The sequence below is a fragment of the Giraffa tippelskirchi genome, chromosome 3 (genome assembly GCF_054371585.1).
Source record: "Giraffa tippelskirchi isolate mGirTip1 chromosome 3, T2T-mGirTip1v1.2.pri, whole genome shotgun sequence".
Taxonomy (NCBI): domain Eukaryota; kingdom Metazoa; phylum Chordata; class Mammalia; order Artiodactyla; family Giraffidae; genus Giraffa; species Giraffa tippelskirchi.
Window position 1 is genome coordinate 106855298 of NC_137277.1, and position 24330 is coordinate 106879627.

Below are 24330 nucleotides of genomic sequence, written 5' to 3' on the forward strand. Positions count from 1 at the left end.
ACTGAGCCATCAGAGAAGTGTTCCAACAAAAATTTTAAAAAGAAAAAAAGCCAAAGAGTTGAATCTGTATGGATCAAGCGTATCTGTTTTCTAAAAATTTGACTCAATGAAAGCTATTTAAGTTGGTGATTTAAATAGTATTGGGGAAAAAGTATAAAGATCTCGCTAAGCATTTGGTTAAATCTTTTTTATATGACAAAGACAAAAAAATCACTAATAAATGCATATTTATAACATCCCTCCCCCCATGGAAGAGGTCATGGTGGTTCTTGGCTTTCTGGTGTTCTAATCTGGTATGAAAGACAGATGTACAAGTGACAGAGCTGAAAGAGTGAAACTTATTTCCACAAGAAGTCACATATCCTTTCATTACAAAGAGTAATTGCTCTTCTTTTCTGGGTGTAAATGTGTGTGAGGGAGGGTAGGTGGAGGAGAGACAGAGGGAGAACTGGAGAGGGAAGAGCCAACATCAGTTCAGCTAGGAGACAGAAAGATTGAACATGTGTGGAGAAAACTACTCAGGGCATCAATTCTGCCATGAGCACTTCTGGGAAAGAGAATTTTTAGGAAGTTGTGTTATGTCTTGTGAACGCAGACCTCTTTGCTGCCTCTTCACGAGACTTCACTTTAAATTGCTTTTCAGTATCTTTCTGGATGTTTCATTTGTGTATGACACATGCTGAGATGGGTCACAGAGAGGCCCAGTTTTGAGTTATATTTTTATAACATCTTTTTAAAGTGCTCTCTAATGCTTCCATTTAACTCTATTAGAGAATTCTTCTTTTGAGTTTTAAATGAGTAAAAAAATAAAAATAAAAATAAAAACTTATCAATTTTTTTCTCAGCTAACCGAGGTTCTGTAGGAATCCAGGTGATTCCAACAGATTCCAATTCTATCTATGTAGATAGAACCAAAGCAAAATACCTTAGCAGAAGAAAAGTGGTCCTTGAGTAATGAACTTGGAAACTGAAACCTACAATGTTACAACATGAAATCTCCCAACAAAAATAATTTTGTTTTTTAGTTTGTGAACATTCTGCATTCTTACGCCAGAAACAGACATGCTGAAGTTTTTTAAGCCATTCCCAGGGATGCAATTTTGTAAAATTTCCTCATTGTTTGTGACGAAGTGTGTGAATGATTCTGGCATCCGTGCCCATTCATTTCACATGCCCTTCCCTTCAGGTCTGTTTGGTCCCAGACCTCAGAGAGGGGGCACTTCGCCTTGGCCCACCTCTGCATTACTCACCACACTGCCTCTGTGACACGTGTGTCTTTGGTCTGCGTGAGTGTCTAGCACATCCTCTCATTTTTCAGCAGTTTCAAAATGTGGCTGTTAGTTTCTCATCTCTTTCTCAATTCTCTTTGTTTATAGGAAAGTATTTCTGGTTATTTTCTGGACTTTGACTGCTGGCTGATGGGCTGATAGGTTCTGCTGGCAAATTTGAACAGTTTTCTGTGTTTACATCTGTTCCTTTTCTGGGCACTGGTTGTTGGCAGGCTGCAGACTTCCTTCTCTTTAGCCGAGTCTCTATTTTTTAAAACAATACAACCTCCATCATTTGCCCTGAAGTAACGATCACCTTTTCCCAGATGTTCACGTGATGACAGAAGCGGGATAGGGATCTCTTTCTGCTGGAGTTCATCTTTCCAGTGTATGTAAGGCTTTCCTCCTTTCTCTAAAGTGGTTTGAAATATCTCTATCATTGGTTTCATTATTTTGAACCAGTTCTTTGTCTTGGATTATTCTTGTTCTTGTCTCATCATGAGACCCTGTCAGTTTAGCTGCACTTACGATTCTCTTTTTGTCATTGTACTTTCAAAGAATTAGTTATAAATGGACTTCTAAGGATATGATGGGCTATATCTTGCTGTGTGTTGGCACTTAAGACTTTTCAGCTAAAAAAATTATAAAAATCTGAGGTGGCTGACAAATAGTACTGAGTAAAAAGTATTTGCCAGCTACCAACAGGCATATTATTTAAAGATGAAATATTGTCCATGGATGAACAATGTAGAATCTTAATAATTCTCTACTTTTCAGTTATCAGGTGTGGGGAACCTATGCAACTTGGAAGCCAGAAAGATTGTCAGGTTGGAATGCTTAACTTCAAGAGGCAGTGTTGCAGAAAGTATGTGACCTCTAGAGCAGACACACTTGGATTCATATTCTACCATTTCATAGCTCTCAGGTTTCACCTCTCCATGAGATGATTTTTTTAAAAGTGAATAATATTTACTGAGTAAGATTATAGTTGTGATATATTTGTACATAAGAAGTGCCAGAAATATAGTAAGTACCCCCCCATTTCTATTACTGATTTCTCTGAAAATACCTTCAGTCTGCCTCACCCAAGTTAATCTCACTGGCATGATTAATTATTATACTCAAATTTCATAAACCACATTTGGCTTTAATGAAACAATGTGCATGTCCATCTGGAAAGTAAGTTAAAAAAATAAATTCTATAGAATGAATAATAGTCCCTGGGGAGAAGCATAGCACTTGGCAGACTGAGAATTTTTAGGTACAGGACAGAAATTTTGTCTGGAGGTAAACAGTCAATACCTACTTTTTCATTAAAAATGCCAGGAGAAACATAATAATGTGTTCCGAGTCTATATATTTCCAAGCATTCATTTCTATAACTCCTCCACAGTAAACTTGATTGTACTCAATTTCTGTCCCTGGAAAACCAACCCAGCTCTGGGATATGATCAGACTAAAGGAATATTCTACTAGCTGACTCAACTCTCAAAAGCCTTCTAAGATGCATCACAAATGAGTTTTTAAGAATTTGTGTTTTTTGTGAAGAAAAGAACCATTTCTCTGGAAACATAATCATTCTTGTTTTTCTAGATTAAAAACAAATTTTATAGAAAGATGGTAATGATGACCCTATATGCGAGACAGCAAAAGAGACACAGATGTAAAGAACAGTCTTTCGGACTCTGTGGGGGAAGGCAAGAGTCGGGTGATTTGAGAGAATAGCACTGAAACATGTATATTATCATATGTGAAACACCATCGCCAATCCAGGTTCGATGTGTGAGACAGGGCGCTCAGGGCTGGTGCACTGGGATGACCCTGAGGGATGGGATGGGGAAGGAGGTGGGAGGGGGGTTCAGGATGGGGGACACATGTACACCCATGGCTGATTCATGTCAATGTATGGCGAAACCCACTACAGTATTGTAAAGTAATTAGCCTCCAATTAAAATAAATTAATTTAAAAAATTAAAAAATAAAAACCAATTTTAAAGGATTTAAATAGGATAGAGGGTCTTTCAATTTGGCAGTGGAGCAAATCTTTTAGAATGTCTTTAGAATTCCTATAGAACAAATGTTTCCGTATCAGCATTGGTCTGTCCCCAGTGGACTAGAGAAAAAAGTTGGAGGTAAAAAGGGGTTCTGTGAAAATCATGGAAAAAATTAAGTTTTGTGAATTATAATGAAGATATTAATGAATAGTTCAATTTTGAGGCAATTCTATTATTTTAAAATTTTACATTTTACAATTAAATACAAAGCATGTATAAAAAGTTACCATACTTTTGAAAAAGCCGGTTTAACTACTTAACAAAAAATGTATTTTGCACATTTAAGGTATATTTTTTAAAACCAAATAATCTTTTGACACTTCATTTTGTATGAGGCTAGAATGGAGCATTATTTTTTCATTGTTACGTCTACCAAGAGCATGGGTTCTTTTCTGAGTACCTTCCCTATTCACTCTGGGTTAGTACTTTAAACCACTTCAGTTCAGTTCAGTTCAGTTCAGTTCAGTCACTCAGTCGTGTCCGACTCTCTGCGACCCCATGAATTGCAGCACGCCAGGCCTCTCTGTCCATCACCAACTCCCGGAGTCTACCCAAACCCATGTTCATCGAGTCGGTGATGCCCTCCAACCATCTCATCCTCTGTCGTCCCCTTCTCCTCCCACTCCCAATCCTACCCAGCATTAGGGTCTTTTCCAATGAGTCAACCCTTCACATGAGGTGGCCAAAGTATTGGAGCTTCAGCTTCAACATCAGACCTTCCAGTGAACACCCAGGATTGATCTCCTTTAGGATGGATTGATTGGATCTCCTTGCAGTCCAAGGGACTCTCAAGAGTCTTCTCCAACACCACAGTTCAAAAGCATCAATTCTGCGGCGCTCAGCTTTCTTCACCGTCCAACTCTCACATCCATACATGACCACTGGAAAAACCATAGGCTTGACTAGACGGACTTTTGTTGGCAATGTCTCTGCTTTTAAACATGCTATCTAGGTTGGCCATACCTTCCTTCCAAGGAGTAAGCGTCTTTTAATTTCATGGCTGCAGTCACCATCTGCAGTGATTCTGGAGCCCAAAAAAGTAAAGTCTGACACTGTTTCCACTGTTTCCCCATCTATTTCCCATGGAGTGATGGGACCAGATGCCATGATCTTAGTTTTCTGAACGTTGAGCTTTAAGCCAACTTTTTCACTCTCCTCCTTCACCTTCATCAAGAGGCTCTTTAGCTCTTCTTCACTTTCTGCCATAAGGGTGGTGTCATCCGCATATCTGAGGTTATTGATATTTCTCCCGGCAATCTTGACTCCAGCTTGTGTTTCTTCCAGCCCAGCATTTCTCATGATGTAGTCTGCATATAAGTTAAATAAGCAGGGTGACAATATACAGCCTTGACGTACTCCTTTTCCTATTTGGAACCAGTCTGTTGTTCCATGTCCAGTTCTAACTGTTGCTTCCTGACCTGCATGCAGGTTTCTCAAGAGACAGGTCAGATGGTCTGGTATTCCCAACATTTTAATAAGTCATATTTAAGTCACATGACAAAAGCTTCTAATGAATCTACAGCCCGGTGTCTTAAAATGATCTGAATTTTGTTTCTTTGAGGTCTCTAATGAAAAGTAGAACTTTTCCACTTAACAGAATTAATTTTTAGACTTAAAAAGCCTTTTCAAGTCTCCCAAAAGCCAAAGATAGATTCATCCTTGGTTAGAATAAATGGAAATGAGATTGCTTAAGAAATGTGGGGGAAGACTGAGGCTGAAAGCAGGGAGAGATTTGGCCCTGTGAACCCAAGAACTTCCTGGTGGCTTCCCTGGTGACTCAGATGGTAAAGAATCTGCCTGCAATGCAGGAGATCCAGGTTTGATCCCTTGGTTGGAAAGATCCCCTGGAGAAGGGAATGGCTATCCGCTCCAGTATTCTTACCTGGGAAATCACAGGAGCGGAGACGCCTGGTGGGCTGCAGTGCATGGGGTCAGTGTATGGTGTAACACAGAAACATCCAAGAACAGCATAGCCCCATCAGGGATCATCTTCTCTGACATTTACTACACGTTTCCTCCAGAAGGTGGTGCTTGTCAGTCACTCCTGGCTGGTTGTGAGGGAGGACTAAAATATATCTTGCCTCTTAAAAATGTTCCCCTCACCAAAAGAAGCCAGTGTATACAAAAGCATTGCTGGTGTGGCAGCAGACATCATGCTTAAGCATATCCACAACTCCCACGTAAAAGGCACTGGGGGAGCTTGTGTTGGAGGATTGGCCGGGGAGATACGAGTCCCTCAGCATTACAAAAGAGAAAGTTCATGATGTCGTAAAATTCTAAACTGAACAAGTCTAACTCAAGACCAGCTGTCCTAAGAGTTCTTAGCAAAGCCCTGTTTTTAGTTTGAAGTTATTATATTATTGAAGTTGTTTGCAAGTTTCTTATGTGTATTTATAGGGGGGAGTTGATAGATTTCATTATATTTTCAAAGGTGTCCAAAAAGAAATAAGATTAAGGAACACTTATTTTAGGAAGGAGGAAGCTGATTCACAGCGTGGCTAAGCAACCTTCTCATGTTCCAGAATCCTTGTGGCAGAGACGTAGAATCCTGTTTTCCTGAGGGATGGTGCAACTACGTAAAATTCTAACAATATTTCTTCACTTATAAGAAAGAGGTTTTTACAATGCTGGGCTATTCTGTATCACATCATAATAACTCTGAGGCTGGTTAAATAGTCAAAGCTATTAGAATTATGCTAATCATTTAAAAAGTGCTTATTTGACCAAATGTTTCCGTTTTGATTGATTATGTTGGCATCATCCAGACATAGCCCAAATAACAGCACACTCCCGTGACTATAATCTTGTAAATATTCTGGCATTTCCCCCATTACCAATAAAACTATTCAGCACAAGTATGCAGCATAAAAGGGAGAAAAATGGGAAACATATGTTTGAGTTCTCCATGTGAAATCTATAGCCATTAAGGGAATGATTTGCATTATGTGGCCTAATCGTGTAGCTAGCAACCATGGGATGCAGCAAATAGAAGGGGCAATGTTGGGAGAGAGATTTCTAAAGGAGACGGAATTACAATTCTTTCTAAACCAAAACAATCCAGAGACAAAGCTAATGTGAAAACATTTATATAGGACAAAATCTTGTACTCCTATCATATGATGTGGTTTAGGGTAAACTAATAAAAAGGCAAATATTCTGAGAAAAACTACAACCTAATAATCGTTACAAAGTCACTAATAAGGTAGCCCAAACCCAAAAGGAAAAGACAGCAAAGACATCAACAGAAAAAGAACACCTAAAATCCCACATAAATATCAGAGGAAAATAATTACTAACTTGAATAGGGCTTACTTCCTTTCCACAACTCTCTTTGAGTGCCTTGCTTCTCCTACCACCAAGAAAGGTTAGAAGTCAATTTTTCGTGAGAAAATAGAGTAAAAAGAAGCTGAATTTCCCATGGTGGCTGCATGGGGCAGGAAGCTGGAGTGAGGCTTCTATGACAGTCCAGGCTTCATGCTGTGGTTAGAGGCAGGGAGGTGCAAGATGTCAAGGGAAGATGGCAGGGAGAGGAGGATGCTGTGGGGTAGAAGGAAAGACTCTGGGGGTGAAGTGGAAGATGGGAGAAGATGAGACAGTTTCATAGCATTGGAAGCCCTGACAGTCTTGAAAGAAACAGAGTAGTGCTCAGTAATTCCAGTTTGGGGGATGTATCCCTCAACATGACACTGTTGAGGGGGAGATAAGGGCAGAAAGCCATCAAGACTTTATGAAGACTTACACAAGCAAAAGTAAAAAAGGTAATATTGCCTAAAAACAGTGCCCAGGTAGCATTTGTATTTATGACACAGATACACCAAGCGTGACCTAATTTTCACAATGGGACACTTTCAGTGGAGTGGGTATATTTATCATTGCACTTATCACAAAAAATAGGTGTTCAGCACACAGTGGAATCACATCATATTGTTTGTAATGAGGATTGGGGCTGGAAGAAAGTGAAAGGTGGAAGACAAAGGTTAAATATACCACCACTTAAAACTTGCATCAAGGTCAATTGCAAGTTTCAGTGCCTGGTAATACTAGGAAGTGAGCTGAGTAAGTAAATCCTTTCCATATTTGGGATGGCTGCTATCAACATTAGTCAACTCGGAAAACAAACTGGCCTTATTCTTCGTGCTTGTGAAGGTGTGGAGCACAACAGGTTACAGTGCGTCTCCAGCCGTGGGGAACAGGTTCAATCCTGCCATCAGGAAGCAAAGTCTTCAGATGTCCCTTAGCCCCTCCTCCCAGGTCCCACAAGTCTTTGTTTTAGTGACTTGCTTGCAGGAGGATGCTTTGAATCAGGGATTGCCACATAAAACTTTCAGGTTGGGATTGAGTGGAGACGGCTAAGAAGGAAGAAATTTATTGGAGAATATACTGGAGTATATCAGCTTGTTGTTTAGTGAAAGAGGTCTCTGAGCTTTTGTGGTCAACTGTCCAGAAAATATCCTCTCTGTGGGGGCATTTCATGCCTAACTGTTATTAATAGAAATAGGTTTTAATTACTTGCCACTTTTCCATAGCTCCGTTAAGCCATATTGTATGCTGGGCAGTGGGCATCATTTACTCACTGCTCACAGGCCAGTGCCTGCCAGACTCAGGTTAAATTCCACATAGGTTTGCTTTATGTGTGATGTTTTGATTGTGATCAATATTCTGGAATTCGAGCCAAATCACAAAGCCATTTTACTGCTTGGAGATTAAGTTGATGATCACAGTTCCTAGACACCAGATACCATTTTTTCTCCTTGAAATTTACAGTAGGGGGATCCCAATGTAAGGCAAATTTTGTCCCTTCATAAATCCCATGAGGAATATATCTGGGGTATGCTATTTCACAGTATGATTTGTGAGTAATTTGCCCTAGAACATCACTCAGTATCCTCCAGTTTGCGTGTGTGCATGCTCAGTGGTTCAATCATGTCCAACTCTATGCAGCCCCATGGACTGTAGCCCACCAGGCTCCTCTGTCCACAAGATTCTCCAGGCAAGAATACTGCAGTGGCTTGGCATTTCCTCTTCCATGGGATTTTCCCTACCCAGGGATCGAACGTGCATCTCCTGCACTGGCAGGCAGATTCTTTACCACTGAGCTGCCTGGGAAGCCCATCCTCTAGTTTAGATGAACAGAAATCCCAGTCTCCCTTGTATATGGATATTTCCTCTTCAGTATTTCAAGAATTCCCCTAGGATGCCGACATGTATGCAAAGGGATAGCCTTGTGTGCTGCCAACTGCCCATGGAATGTGACTCCCACACACTTTCTTGAGGTTGAAGAACATGGTAGCCAATTCTTTAGACCAGCTGCAACAGAGCGAATCCCACCCACCTCCTCTTGACTGTTGTCAGCAAACTCAAGACCTGCTGAGCATCTAAGGACCCAGACAAAAGAGCCCTAATCCTGGGACTCAATCAGCTGTATCAGTGGGTATCATTCATATCAGAAGCAGGACTGCTTGCGTCTGTAACCCACGGTACAATCATTTCCATTAGGGTAAGTCTTTACCCAGCAGCCCAGAGTTTTCAAGACTTGAAATTTCATCCAAGGGTATCTTGTTCCAAGATAGCCTCTGCTCTCCTCTGTATTCAAAGAAGCACTTCCCAACCAATGGGGATAAGACTAGGGCAGGCCCTGGTGTTCAGTTACTTAGCATATGGGTCAGAATACTGACCCCATTTTTTGTCTTAGCATCCGAAAAAGTTTATCTCTGGTACTCCTGCTGCCCTTGCTAGCCATTGTGCATTGGTAAAGACCATCCTGCCAGGCCACAGGAGCTTTGAAAATTGAGTAGAAAGTTAAGCTTTGTGCCAGTTTGCCAGTGCCCTTTCTAGTCATCAGAGAAGTTCATGTATCAATAGTTGTTTTCTTATCTCCCTGCCGCAAAAAAACAAAAAAATCACTGAATACTCCACTACCCTAAGAAGAACATAGTGGCAAAGTCTGAACATTAGAATTAGGAAGCCCTGGATTAAAATATGAACTTCATTCTAGATATGCATCCTTGAGGGAGTTAGTGAGCCTCTCTAACTTGTTTCCTTATCTGCACACTGAAAAAGAATAAAGAGCATAATAATCTTCTGGGGTGGTTAGTATGATTCAAATTAGTGATAGAGTTTAGGGCAGTATTTGATGCAGTAAGTACACAACAAAGGGTAACTCTTATGAATATCAGTTGTAGTGTCTAAAAAAACACCTGCAGTAAGTTGAAGGTGTGGTGCACCCAGGGGCAGATGAGGCTTATGGACGTGTCCTGCTGCAGGGGGACGCTTCTGTCCTGCCCTCTTGAGCAACAAAGTCTCAACCACAATTGGCAGGTGGGGTTCTCTGGTTCCAGATACCTATCTGTAATAATGCCCGACATGTGCCTTAAATGAGGACTTTATGAAGATAACAAAATTATTAGCTGAAAATGACTGGACCCACCCAAAGGAATGAAAATTATGTGCAGGTCACTACACAGTTAACTCAAACACATTAAGACACCATAAGCATTGTTCCATGATGGTGATGGTTAGTTTCCTCTTACTATAAAAGCTTTAGAATTGATTTGCTTTTCAATGATTATTTTATGTTTATTTTTCCTTTTTCTTGAAATGTTTCAGAACATTAAAAATTCTTACATTATAAAACAAATGCTCATTGTTTAAAAAACTCAAATATGTAATTCTCAAGATAATAAAAAGCTTTATTCTTAGTCGCTCAGTCGTGTCCAACTCTTTGCGACCCTATGGACTGTAGACTGCCAGGCTTCTCTGTCCATGGAATTCTCCAGGCCACAATACTGGAGTGGGTAGCCTTTCCCTTCTCCAGGGGATCTTTCCAACCCAGGGATCATACCCAGGTCTCCCACATTGCAGGCATATTCTTTACCACTTGAGCCAAATAAAAAGCTAAATTTAATAAATTCAAAAGGATGAATTGTCGGTCCTTATGAACTTCCCCTCCTACTCTTTAACTAATCTCAATCCAGAGCAGCAAACTCTATAAAGAGTGTGGTGTATGCACCCCAATACACTTTGTATCCATATACTGACATGCATAGGTATGGATCTATGCACTTTTTTCTTTGCAGAAGCAATCCTACACTACACATGCTGTCCTATGACTTGCTCTTTCCCTTTGCAATTATATTTGGGGCAGCTTTCCACATCAGCACATATAAATTTTCCTGATTTTTAACTGTTGTACAATTTAGATTGAACTTACTTGCTTAAAAGACTTAAAGCAATGTATCTTATTATCTTTATTTATGAGCAAGACTGTGAAATTTTAATAATGTTTTTGGTGACTTGCACTTCTTACCATGTGGTCTGCATTCTCATATCCTTTCTCCAACTTCCTAAGGGTGATTTGTCTTCTTGTTATTGATTTATTGGAAGTTTTTGCTTATTAAAGTAACTCTTTAAGAGTCATTTTGTGGCAACTATATTTCTCCAGGCTATTATATTATTGTTTTACTTTATACTATTTTGTGCTAAATGTAAAGAATTGTAAATTTTATTAGTCAAACTTATCTAAGTTTTACTTATCATTTATTTCTTCAGTTCAGTTCAGTTTAGTCGCTCAGTCGTGTCTGACTCTTTGTGACCCCATGGACCGCAGCACACCAGGCCTCCCTGTCCATTACTAACTCCTAGAGCTTACTCAAACTAATGTCCCTTGAGTCGGTGATGCTATCCAACCATCTCAACCTGTCGTCCCTTCTCCTCCCATCTTCAATCCTTTCCAGAATCAAGCTCTTTTCAAATGAGTAAGCTCTTTGCATCAGGTGGCCAAAGGATTGGAGTTTCAGCTTCAACATTGGTCCTTCCAATGAACACTCAGGACGGATCCTCTTTAGGATGGACTGGTTGGATCTCCTTGTAGACCAAGGGACTCTCAAGAGTCTTCTCCAACACCACAGTTCATAAGCATCAAATCTTCGGCACTCAGCTTTCTTTATAGTACAACTCTCACATCCATACATGACTACCGAAAAAACCATAGCTTTGACTAGACAGACCTTTGTCAGCAAAGTAATGTCTCTGCTTTTTAATATGCTGTCTAGGCTGGTCATAACTTTTCTTCCAAGGAGCAAGCCTCTTTTAATTTTGTGGCTGCAGTCACCATCTGCAGTGATTTTGGAGCCCAAAATAACAAAGTCTGCCAGTGTTTCCACTGTTTCCCCATCTATTTGCCATGAAGTGATGGGACCAGATGCCATGATCTTAGTTTTCTGAATGTTGAGTTTTAAGCCAACTTTTTCACTCTCCTCTTTCACTTTCATCAAAAGGCTTTTTAGTTCTTCACTTTCTGCCGTAAGGGCAGTGCCATCTGTATATCTGAGGTTATTGATATTTCTCCTGGCAATCTTGATTCCAGCTTGTGCTTCATCCAGCCCAGCATTTCTCATGATGTACTCTGCACATAAGTTAAATAAGCAGAGTGACAATATGCAGCCTTGATGTACTCCTTTTCCTATTTGGAACCAGTCTGTTGTTCCATGTCCAGTTCTAACTGTTGCTTCTTGATCTGCATACAGATTTCTCAGGAGGCAGGTCAGGTGGTCTGGTATTCTCATTGCTTTCAGAATTTTCCACAGGTTATTGTGATCGACACAGTCAAAGGCTTTGGCATAGTCAATAAAGCAGAAGTAGATGTTTTTCTGGAACTCTTGCTTTTTCAATGATCCACCGAATGTTGGCAATTTGATCTCTCGTTCCTCTGCCTTTTCTAAGTCCACCTTGAACATCTGGAAGTTCACGGTTCATGTATTGCTGAAGCCTGGCTTGGAGAATTTTGAGTTTACTAGCGTGTGAGATGAGTGCAATTGTGTGGTAGTTTGAACATTCTTTGGCATTGCCTTTCTTTGGGATTGGAATGAAAACTGACATTTTCCGGTCCTGTGGCCACTGCTGAGTTTTCCAAATTTGCTGACATATTGAGTGCAGCACTTTCACAGCATCATCTTTCAGGATTTGAAATCGCACAACTGGAATTCCATCACCTCCACTAGCTTTGTTCTTAGTGATGCTTCTTAAGGCCCACTTGACTTCACATTCTAGGATGTCTGGCTCTAGGTGAGTGATCACACCATCGTGATTATCTGGGTTGTGAAGATCTATTTTGTACAGCTCTTTTATGTATTCTTGCCACCTCTTCTTAATATCTTCTGCTTCTGTTAGGTCCATACCATCTGTCCTTTACTGTGCCCATCTTTGCATTAAATGTTCCCTTGGTATCTCTAATTTTCTTGAAGAGATCTCTAGCTTTTCCCATTTTATTGTTTTCCTCTATTTCTTTGCACTGATCGCTGAGGAAGGCTTTCTTATCTCTCTTTGCTATTCTTTGGAACTCTGCATTCAAATGGGTATATTTTTCCTTTTCTTCTTTGCTTTTCACTTCTCTTCTTTTCACAGCTATTTGTAAGCCCTCCTCAGACAGCCATTTTGCTTTTTTGCATTTCCTTTTCTTGGGGATAACCTTGATCCCTGTTTTACTTCTTAGCTTATTTCTTGCCATCTGAAGAAATATCTTTCAGAGTTCAAGATTACCAAAACAGAGTTAATTTTTCCATAGATATTTTACACTTTTAGAACATGTTCAGATTTTTAATATGTCTGGAATTTGTTATGAAGTAAGAAGCAAACATTACATTTTGTTCAAATGCCTAAACATTTGAACCATTATTTATTAAATAGTGAATCTCTTCCCAACTGTTTTGAAAATCCATTTTAACATATAGGAAAATTTCCATTTTTTCATGAATATATTTCTGAGTATTCCATTCTCTTTCATTGATCTGCCTGTCTATTCCTCTTCATTAATTTAGTCTTTCTAATAAATTTAAACTAAGATCATGGCATCTGGTCCCATCACTTCATGGGAAATAGATGGGGAAACAGTGGAAACACTGGCAGACTTTATTTTTTGGGGCTCCAAAATCACTGCTGATGGTGATTGCAACCATGAAATTAAAAGACGCTTACTCCTTGGAAGGAAGGTTATGACCAACCTAGATAGCATATTTAAAAGCAGAGACATTACTTTGCCAACAAAAGTCCGTCTAGTCAAGGCTATGGTTTTTCCAGTAGTCATGTATGGATGTGAGAGTTGGACGGTGAAGAAAGCTGAGTGCCGAAGAATTGATGCTTTTGAACTGTGGTGTTGGAGAAGACTCTTGAGAGTCCCTTGGACTGCAAGGAGATCCAACCAGTCCATCCTAAAGGAGATCAATCCTGAGTGTTCACTGGAAGGACTGATGTTGAAGCTGAAACTCCAATACTTTGGCCACCTGATGCGAAGAGTTGACTCATTGGAAAAGACCCTAATGCTGGGTAGGATTGGGGGCAGGACGAGAAGGGGATGACAGAGGATGAGATGGTTGGATGGCATCACCGATTCGATGGACATGGGTTTGGGTAGACTCCGGGAGTTGGCGATGGACAGAGAGGCCTGGCGTGCTGCGATTCATGGGGTCGCAAAGAGTCGGACACGACTGAGTGACTGAACTGAATAAATTTAAAATTAATTTTTGTAAAAATAATTCAGTTTTAAACAAAGATTACAAATAATTTCAGAGGATGAGATGGTTGGAAAGCGTCACCAACTTGATGGACATGAGTTTAAGTAAGCTCCGGGAGTTGGTAATGGACAGGGAAGCCTGGCATTCTGCAGTCCATGGGGTTGCAAAGAGTCTGATACCACTGAGCAACTGAACTGAACTGAACTGACAAATAATTTCAACATTCTTTTAAGGTGAATTTGAGTCTTTATAATATTGAGTGATTTTTTTTCTGAAAAGCAAGTATATGCTTTTCTATTTGTTCAACAAGCCTTATATTATGTGTCAGTAAAATATAAATATTTCCTTTCATATATATCCCGTGCTTTCTTGTTGATTTTGTGACATTTTAATATTTTGATAATAGTTCAAATGGCATCTTATTTGAATTTTTTTCTTATTTTTATAAATGATACATTTATTGTGTCAATTTTTTAACTGCCACCTTGAGTGACTTTTCCTCTTTTCTCTAATATTTTCTAATGATTCTTTCAAGTAAAAATCATGCTATTTGATATGATGAACTAAAACCTAGATGTAGATATATAGGTATTTGCTATACATCTTTCAAATTTTCTGTATATTTGAACATTTTTTGTGTGTTTGACATTTTTTGTAATGGAATGGGGGGGTGAAATAATTTTATCTCCCTGCACTCTCCTAAGCTCTGAATATTTTTCTATAACCCACCCACAGTTATATAGCTACATGAGATATGTTTCTCAGATCTTATTTGGCAAAATACTTATTATCATGCTCCTTGCCTTTTCTATTGCATACATTTTCTTATTCCTTATAGCTTTAAATCCTCACCAGAATTAATCAGAATGGTGGCTAATTAACTCAATGACTAGGGCTTATTTTATTATTTCCTATACTGAGGAATTTTATATAGAAGACAATCATTGTGGTTTTAACTGATTTTAGCATAATTCATGATTTGTACTGTTAATTGTAATTATCATTTGTAAGCACACTCTGCACAAACTTCCTGCCCTAAGGAGCATAACAAAGCTCACATTTAATTATTATCTTGAATTTTCATGGTATTCCAGGTAACAACAAAAGCTATGAGAGCCTAGAAATAATTAAAGTATGTAATTAATATTATCAGTTTAATGTTACTATACACAATCTCCAATCAGCCAAATAAATTATTACCGAAATTCCAACATTATTAAAACTTACTAACATCTGTTGGGACAATTTGGCAGTAACCTCGTCATGAAGCCTTATCATTCACATGCCATTAATTTTATTGTTTTTATGCTTCAATGTTCAAATAGAATAAAACGATTAACTCTGGTTGATGTTTTATATGAGAAGTAGTACACAAATGCCTACTTTATAAACCAGTTGATTTATTCTACCACATTTTCCTGAGAAGTTTGCAGAGCATGTACTTTGTTCTAGGTTATATTTTTGTTAAACCCAAGCACATGGACTTACATGATGAACTTCTTAAGAAATTAAATGATCACATGTACATATACTTTCTATCACTACTGACAATTTTAGAGATACTGATTTCCTTGATATGCTACTAAGCCTTTTTTAATAGCTTAGTGAGCTTGCACTTCTCATTAGATAGTACAGGACAAAAACATGTTCTTCCTTTTTCATTTGTACCTCCTCAAACAGTACAGAGTTTGCTTTGTTTATAAAGAATTCTCAATAAATTACTGTCTAAATAACAGAGCTTCTAAGAAGAGTGTGTGTGTGTGTATGTGTGTGTGTACTAGTCACTCAGTCATGTTGGACTCTCCGTGACCCCATGGACAGCAGCCCGCCAGGCTCCCCTGTTCTTAGAATTCTCCAGGCAAGAATACTGGAGTAGGAGAGTAGGCTGTCTTATTATAAACATTTCTTGCCTTTTTAGCTGTGGTCATGAAGACCCTGATGCTGGGAAAGATTGAGGGCAAGAGGAGGAGGGGGTGACAGAGGATGAGATGGTTGGATGGTATCACCAACTCAATGGACATAGGTTTGAGCAAACTCTAGGAGATAGTGAAGGACAAAGAAGCCTGGTGTGCTGCAGTCCGTGGGGTCGCAAAGAGTCAGACACGACTTAGCGACTGAACAACAACAAGAACATTTAGAGACTAGGATGGAATTCTGCTGCTGCTGCTGCTAAGTTGCTTCAGTCGTGTCCGACTCTGTGCGACCCCACAGACGGCAGCCCACCAGGCTCCCCTGTCCCTGGGATTCTCCAGGCAAGAACACTGGAGTGGGTTGCCATTTCCTTCTCGAAGGCATGAAAGTGAAAAGTGAAAGTGAAGTCGCTCAGTCATGACCGACTCTTAGTGACCCCATGGACTGCAGCACCAGGCTCCTCCGTCCATGGGATTTTCCAGGCAAGAGTACTGGAGTGGGGTGCCATTGCCTTCTCCAAGGACGGAATTCTAATAACACCCTATTTGTTTTTTGAACGTCTTCCCCATGCAAACTTATGGACAGAGCAAACAAATGCCACATTGGGTCCAATTGTGTCCACTTCATTCCTGATCCTGTGGCTTTCCCAGTGGCTCGTAAAAAATCTACCTGCAATACAAGAGAAACAGGAGAGGCTGGCTTGATCCCTGGGCCAGGAAGGTCCCCTGGAGAAAAAATGGTAACCCACTCCAGTATTCTTGCCTGAAAAATCCCATGACAGAGGAGCCTGGGGGGCTACAGTCCATGGGGTCGTACCAAGGGGGCACGACTGTACCACGCAGCACATGCTGGGTTACATGTGCTGGTTTACATGCTGGTTTACACTGGTTACATGCTGGTTTACACATCCTTGATCCTGCCCATGCCCAAGGACTTTGCTTTATCACTGCACTAGCCTCACAGCATAGCATATTAAGTGAACAAATATTAACAATAATGACCCTAAGAAAGGTTGTTTTTAAATTATAATAAACACAATGAAGAATATGATTTAAACCACCCCCAGTGGTGCATCACCCACTCATAAAATTATCTGAATCCTGAATCCTCCTTCCTGTGGTACAGATACTTCTGTTGATGCTCTCAAATGCAGGAGGAAAGCCAGGAACCTACACCTTAAGAAACACTACAAACTAGAAAAGTAATGTCTGTCCAATTTTCATACAGTCTTATGGTTTCTTCCCACTACATAATTGGTCTTTTCCAATTTTTTATTTACCATCGCATTCCATTTTGGAACTCGCTCCTCCTGACAACATCTGCCTTAGGTGCTTTTTCATCATTGACTGTAGAGTCTTCTCTAACTTCTACCTTTGCTTTGCAGAATCATCTGACAGTTTTAGCTGCATCTCTGAGATTGGTTTCCTCTTTGGTCATGGAGACCAACATGAAAGCCAGCCTCTTAGCTAGTACTTAAAAGTTGTGAGCCATGCCAGTTCAAGGCTGTGGGTTATTCTGTGCTTAGTTTGTGTGCTTAGTTGTTCAGTCATGTCCAACTCTTTGCTTAGCCCACCAGGCTGTCCATGGAGATTCTCCAGGCAAGAATACTGGAGTGAGCACCAAATAATCAATGCTTTCAAACTGTGGTGCTGGAGAAGACTTTTGAGAGTCCTTTGAACATGAAGGAGATCAAACCAGTCAATCCCAAAGGAAATCGACCCTGGATATTCATTGGAAGGACTAATGCTGAAACTTTAGCTCCAATACTTTGGCCACCTGATGTGAACAGCCAACTCACTGGAAAAGACCCTGATGCTAGGAAAGATTGAGGTCAGGAGGAGAAGGGGAAAATAGAGGACAAGATGGTTGGATGGCATCACCATCTCAATGAGTTTGAGTTTGAGTTTGATCAAGCTCCGGGAGATGGTGAAGGACAGGGAAGCCTGGCATGCTGCAGTCCATGGGGTTGCAAAGAGTCAGACATAGCTGAGTGGCTAAACAACAACAGCAAGCAATTAATTATCCCAACACTTATTTGTCAATTACCTCTAAATGCAGTACTCATTCCTAAACTCCATGCACTATTCTATTCCAAGATACTGAGTCATTTTACAGGAAATGTACAGTGTTTTCTGATGATACCCAACATTTTACTAATCTTTTTGGCTTCAGCAGCCCAGTGAGCTATCTTAAATAGCCTGAGAGATTTTTTTCCTGGCACGTTAGTATTTGGAAAGAAACCCTTTTCCTTCAGAGTTTTTGAGAGTATTTCTTGGTTTGGGACCAGCTTTTGTCAACTCTCGAGATGTTTAAGTTATTGCAGTTATTTATAAGAAGGAATCTGATCATAGATATTAGGTAAGTGTCCCACATAGGATAGCAGAATTTTCCCCATCTAGTCTGCTAGCATGCCTGTAGAAAAATGAAAAATATCTACGTTTTCCTATTTCCTATTTCTCTTATACTATGATAAGTCATTTTAAAATGAAATTGATACTTCTTGACTTTGTGTTTATTTTATAATATTCTGTTGATATATTATGATTTTTGGATAAATCACTTGACCACCATAGGCTATTTGGGAAATACATTAAAACATGTAGGATCTATGATTAATTGCCTATCCTACAGCAGTTCTCCTCATCCTCCTTGGCAACATAACCTTGACTTTTTCCCAGTGGCTACATGCCTAGCTCCCAGGGATGAATCATAATTTCTCTGTGACACATGCAGTAATCTTATGTCCAGGGAAGGACATGTGACTCAGTTTGAGCCAATGTGATATAGGGGCTGACAGGCTTTGGGGAAATATTTGCTTCTCTGATGAAAATAGAGGACTGCGTAAGAGGGGCTGCATATTGCCTTTCTTCATGCTTTGAACATTGTCATCTGAAAATATGGCACTAAAACTGCTGCAACCAACTTGCTTTGTGAGGGACAGGCCAACAGAATCCAGAAATACTGATCTGAGCACTTACATGATTGAGCTGCTCAACCAACCACTTGAATCACAGATCTCCAGACACCTGTGATGATGAAATATTACTATTTAGGCCATATCAGTTGTAGATCATGTTTCCTTCAGTCAAAATAATTATATCTAAACCAAAATGTAGGAAAAAAGTTCTTAAATATCCACATTGTTGTTGTTCAGTTGCTAAGTCATGAATGACTCTTTGTGATACCATGGAATGCAGCACACTAGGCTTCCCTGTCATTCACTATCGCCTGAAGTTTGCTCAAACTCATGTCCATTGAGTCAGTGATGCCATCCAACCATCTCACCCTCTGTCGTCCCCTTCTCCTCCTGCCCTCAATCTTTCCCAGCAACAGGGTCTTTTCCAATGAGTCATCTCTTCACATCAGGTGGCCAAAATATTGAAGTTTCAGTTTCAGCATCAGTCCTTCCAAGGAATATTCGGGGTTGACCAGATAATATTAAAACTATATTTACTGTTTTTCCTTTCACTTTCCTGTATATATACAAATATATTTAATCCTATTTTCATAAAACTGGGATCATACTGATATTAAATTTTGTATTCTGATTTTTGGACTTCCCTCATGACTCAACAGTAAAGACTCCTCCTGCCAATTCAGGAGATGGGGGTTTGATCTCAGGGTTGGGAAGATCCTCTGGATGAGGCAATGGCAGCCCACTCCAGTGTTTTCGCCTGGGAATGCCAGTGTTCTTGTCTGCGACATACCATGGACAGAGGAGCCTATCAGACTGCAGCCCATGGGGTCACACAGAGTCGGATGTAACTTAGTGACCAAATAACACATTCTGCCTTTTACTTATCATTATATTATGTTTTAGAATGCCATGGAATAACTTGTAAAATCATGATTTATAATATGAATTGCCATAATTAATTTACATAGTTCTGGACAGAACATCCTTTCTTATTTTGTGTAATATTTGAGACAGAAATTTTTGTTACCTGGAAGTCATTATGTTGCTTTCAGGGTAAAGAATAGATACAGGGTAATTATTAGAAGAAAAACAAATTAAGGAAAATTAAAATATACTTCTAATAATTACATGGGGAAATCATATAAAAGACAACTTAAGAGGTGTGACATTTCCAAAATATAGCTGTAGTATAGCTTTACAGGTCCAAAGAAAAGAAAGCTAGAGTTAACTTTTGAGTATGGGACTAGTAATTGTTTAAAAGTTCATTTCCTCCAAGGAATGATCAATACAGACACTCTGCCATTCTAGCTACAGGGTCTAAAGTTTTCAGCTCTGTTTATGGAACAGATGGGCCACATAAAGAGCTCCTCATGATATGTGTGGGACATTAAGTTCCTTACCTTTTCTGAAATTGTGACCAAGAGAACATTCAACACTAGCTGAAACTTTTCCAAAAATTTCTGGCACATTTCCTCTCCTATAAAGCAGGGGAAAAAGAAGTAATAGAGGGGGAAAATTCTCTAGCTCATGGGCCTCACACACTCAGGTCCCCAAGCTCTTGCCATCTGCATTTAAGAGCAACATCAGGTAGATGCTGCAACCAGACTGCTTTGGGTTAAGGCCTTATTTTATAGGCAGAATGGCTGAAAATTAGAACATTTGTTCTATGCCTGACTCTTTTCTACTTGGTTTGCATGTACTGACTTACTAATGTGCACAGTTACTCACCAGGGCATGTCCCATTATAACCTCCATTTTACAGATGAAGATGTGGAGGTACATATAGGTGGAGCTCAAGGTGGCATACCTGGTAAAGAATGAAGCTGGGATAAAGATTCCCAAATATTTGGTTCATGGCATCCTTAGCATCTCAGAATTTTTTTTTTTTTAACATCACCCCCGAAGCAACCAGAAGAAATCTTTTTATTTGAGTAGTTGTGTCAAAACAACTTGATTTTATGCCCTAACAACATACTACCCATTTTAAAATTTTTAATTTGGAAGATAATTGCTTTATGATGTTGTTGGTTTTTGCTGTACAACAGCATAAATCAGCTCAAGTATATATATGTATGTATGTGTGTGTGTGTATATATATATATATCGGAGAAGGCAATGGCACCCCACTCCAGTACTCTTGCCTGGAAAATCCCATGGATGGAGGAGCTTGGTAGGCTACAGTCCGTGGGGTCGCTAAGAGTCGGACACGACTGAGCGACTTCACTTTCACTTTTCCCTTTCGTGCACTGGAGAAGGAAATGGCAACCCACTCCAGTACTCTTGCCTGGAGAATCCCAGGGGCGGCGGAGCCTGGTGGGCTGCCGTCTATGGGGTCGCACAGAGTCGGACACGACTGAAGCGACTTAGCAGCAGCATATATATATATATATATATATATATATACACACACACACACATATACCCTCCTTCTAGAGCCTCCCTCCCACCACCCCTGCCCCATCCCACCCCTCCAGGGAGCTGAGCTCCCTGTGTTATACAGCTGCTTCCTGCTAGCTATCTGTTTTACATATGGTACTGTATTTATGTCAGGGCTACTCTCTCAATTCATCCCACCCTCTCCTTCACCCACCCTCCCCTCCTGCCGCTGTGTCCACATGTCCATCCATTCTCTATGTCTGCATCTCTATTCCTGTCCTGCAAATAGGTTCATCTGTACCATTTTTCTAGGTTCCATATATATGCGTTAATATTTGTTTTTCTCTTTCTGACTTATTTCATTCTGCATAACAGACTTCTAGGCTCATCCACCTCGCTACAACCTACTATCCATTTTTTAAAAGAATGCAAATATAGTGAAAGATAAGCTATTTTAGTTCATTCTTACGCAGACACAGTTGCTTGCTAATGTGATGTGGGTATTATATGGCATCTTCAATCTCAGAATCAGGTTAGATGTCACTACCCTCACTTGCAATTCACATTGATTATGTTGCCACAATTCCTTTTGATTATAGCACATGCCAAAACCTCAGCTTTATAATAATAAGCTATCATTGAAAGGAATGTAGCACAATCTAATGTTTAAACTATGAACTACCTCGATCTAGCAGTTCTCATGGTGTTAACAGATGTTAATTATGACCATGTTTCCCTCTGAAATTGAAAATACCCAGTATAACCCTTGTAAGTTTCCTGTGTGATCCTGGGACACCTCAGTGCAGTGTGGGATCTGTGGTTTGAGGCAGCGTTGCCACTTGGACTCAGAACCCAGTAGAGGAATAAAATGTGATCACTTTTAATTAAAAAAAAATGCCTGTTGAAAAATTGCATTCAAAACTGCTAGCTTGATTATTCAGAGCTTTATAAATATTTGAGAGATTCTTTCACTTGACTTAGTACTCCTATAAGATAAGTGTTACAAATCAATGGAATGGAACGAAGATGAAGCTATTTTGAGTCTCAGCCATTTGGGGTTTCTTCAGTAGAAAAATGTAGGGCTGGACTAATTTCTAAAATTCTTTCTAAACTTTGATCTCTGAAATTTATACACTCAGATCTTTTCTTTCAACATGTTGAGAGTAGCATTGCTTTTTCACATGCAGATTTCCCCCCTCAGTTCCCGTAAGAATTGAGTCGTAGACCATGATATAGTAAACAGTGCATGCGTGCTAAGTCACTTCAGTCTTGTCTGACTTTTTGTGACCCTACGGACTGTAGCCTGCTGGGTTCCTCTGTCCATGGATTCTCCAGGCAAGAATACTGGAGTGGGTTTCCATGCCCTCCTCCAGGGGATCTTCCAGACCCAGGGATCAAACCCACATCTCTTAAATCTCCTGCATTGGCAGGTGGGTTTTTTACCACTAGTGCCACCTGGGAAGCTAGATCAAAGTTGACACACCTCCTGGATTCTACTCGGAGCTCCTCCATATACCATCTGTAAAACTTTGGGCAAATCACCTTTCCTTTCTGTGCCTTATTCGTTTAATCTGCAAAATAAGGACAACAGTGCCCATTTTATCAGATTATGGTAGAGTTAAAACAGTGTCTGTCATAGTGCTCTTAACATTATAAAGCACCATATGGATCTGTTATGATGCACGAGTTTATATTCTAGGAGTCTTAAAACTCTGTCTAGATTAGTGCCACCAATGGGCTATGGTATTAATTACATGTATTTTAAAAGGAAAAATTATTTTTAAGATTCCTTAATTTGTAACCTGTATGCCAATACCAAATCACAATTCTACCCATCTGTGATCATTTAAAAGCTGGGTAGATTAAATATTTTTAAGGCAATATATCTTCAACCTGGCTTCATTCATCTTGGTGTCTGATCATTTTGATGTTGGCCAGCAAATTTTTGAAGCTTCTAAACAAAAATAGGCATATATCATATTACTCCAAACACTCATCATATGTCCTTAAAAGTTAAGTCTCATTCAAGGTATCTTCCCTAACCATCTACTGCTGTCCCCCTCCCCCTGCCCCACAAAATTGAACACAAGACTTTGTTGGCATATTATGTACAGATTCCCCTTAGAAAAAAAATCATAGAGGTCATACAGTAACATTTTGATGTTTTGGGGAATAAAGCAGCATTGGAAAATATTCTCTTGTGATTTAGTCAGTCGTTGAGAATGTGGTTAAAGATGTCATTTACTACATTACAGCTTCCTCTTTATCTTAATGGAAATATCTGTTCTTGTTATGAAGAATGTTATACTTCTGTAAAGCTTTTTTAAACATTTTTCTTTTTTTATCTACTGGTTCAAAGATGAGTTTAGCAAGTGCAAAGTGTGTTTTTGGTCTTCATTTTACATGCTAACAAAGCTACTGATTCCAATTAAGACCTTGTCCCTTACTTCCCCTTTGCCTCATTTTTTTCTCGCCAATATTCATTTTATTTTGCCTTGTATAGTTGATGCATCGCTTTAAAATATGCCAAACCCTTCATAGAACACAGCATGGAATAAAAGTTATTTATCACATATTTTTAAAAAATATTCAAACAAATGAAAATACACCCTGCCTGATTATCAGTCCAGGTCCTGACAAAAATGAATAGCACATCTAAGGGGGAATAAATACCTCAACTTTGTCTTTTCCTTGTGTTCTGATCTCCTACCAGCAGTCAAACCCAACAGGAAGATGGAGGGCAAGGGAACCCATTATTGCAGCCCATATGGACTGGCCTCTATCGGGGGCAGAGAACAGAGTGGAAAACGGTGGTGAGTGGCTCTGTAGGTGAAAATGGACGATCTCCAGCAGAGTTAGCAGTGGTTAGTAATGGAAACAAATGGTACAGAAATAGAAGATTCTGTACACTGGAGGAAATGATGTGGCATCAGCTGTTCCTATGGGTCAGTGTTTCAAAAAAGCAGTTTTCAAGAAATCCATGATCAGCTAATAATATAGATTCTAAGATGCTACAGAAAACACTTGAATACATATAATCTCACCATTTAAAATAAAATTTAAAACCACAGCATATTCTCAAGACCAAAAGTGTTAAAAATAGGAATTGTGTATATGTTTTGCCCATCCCTAACTGTACGCAAATTAAATAGAAAGTTTGGTGTTGAAATTCAGAAATTTTGTGTATTCCTTATTGTCCTGTCACAGCCAATACTCAAAGAAATAATTGCTGAAATAACAAGACAAAGATGAAATACATGTGGGTCATAAAAATGAGCACATAAAACATTAGGAGA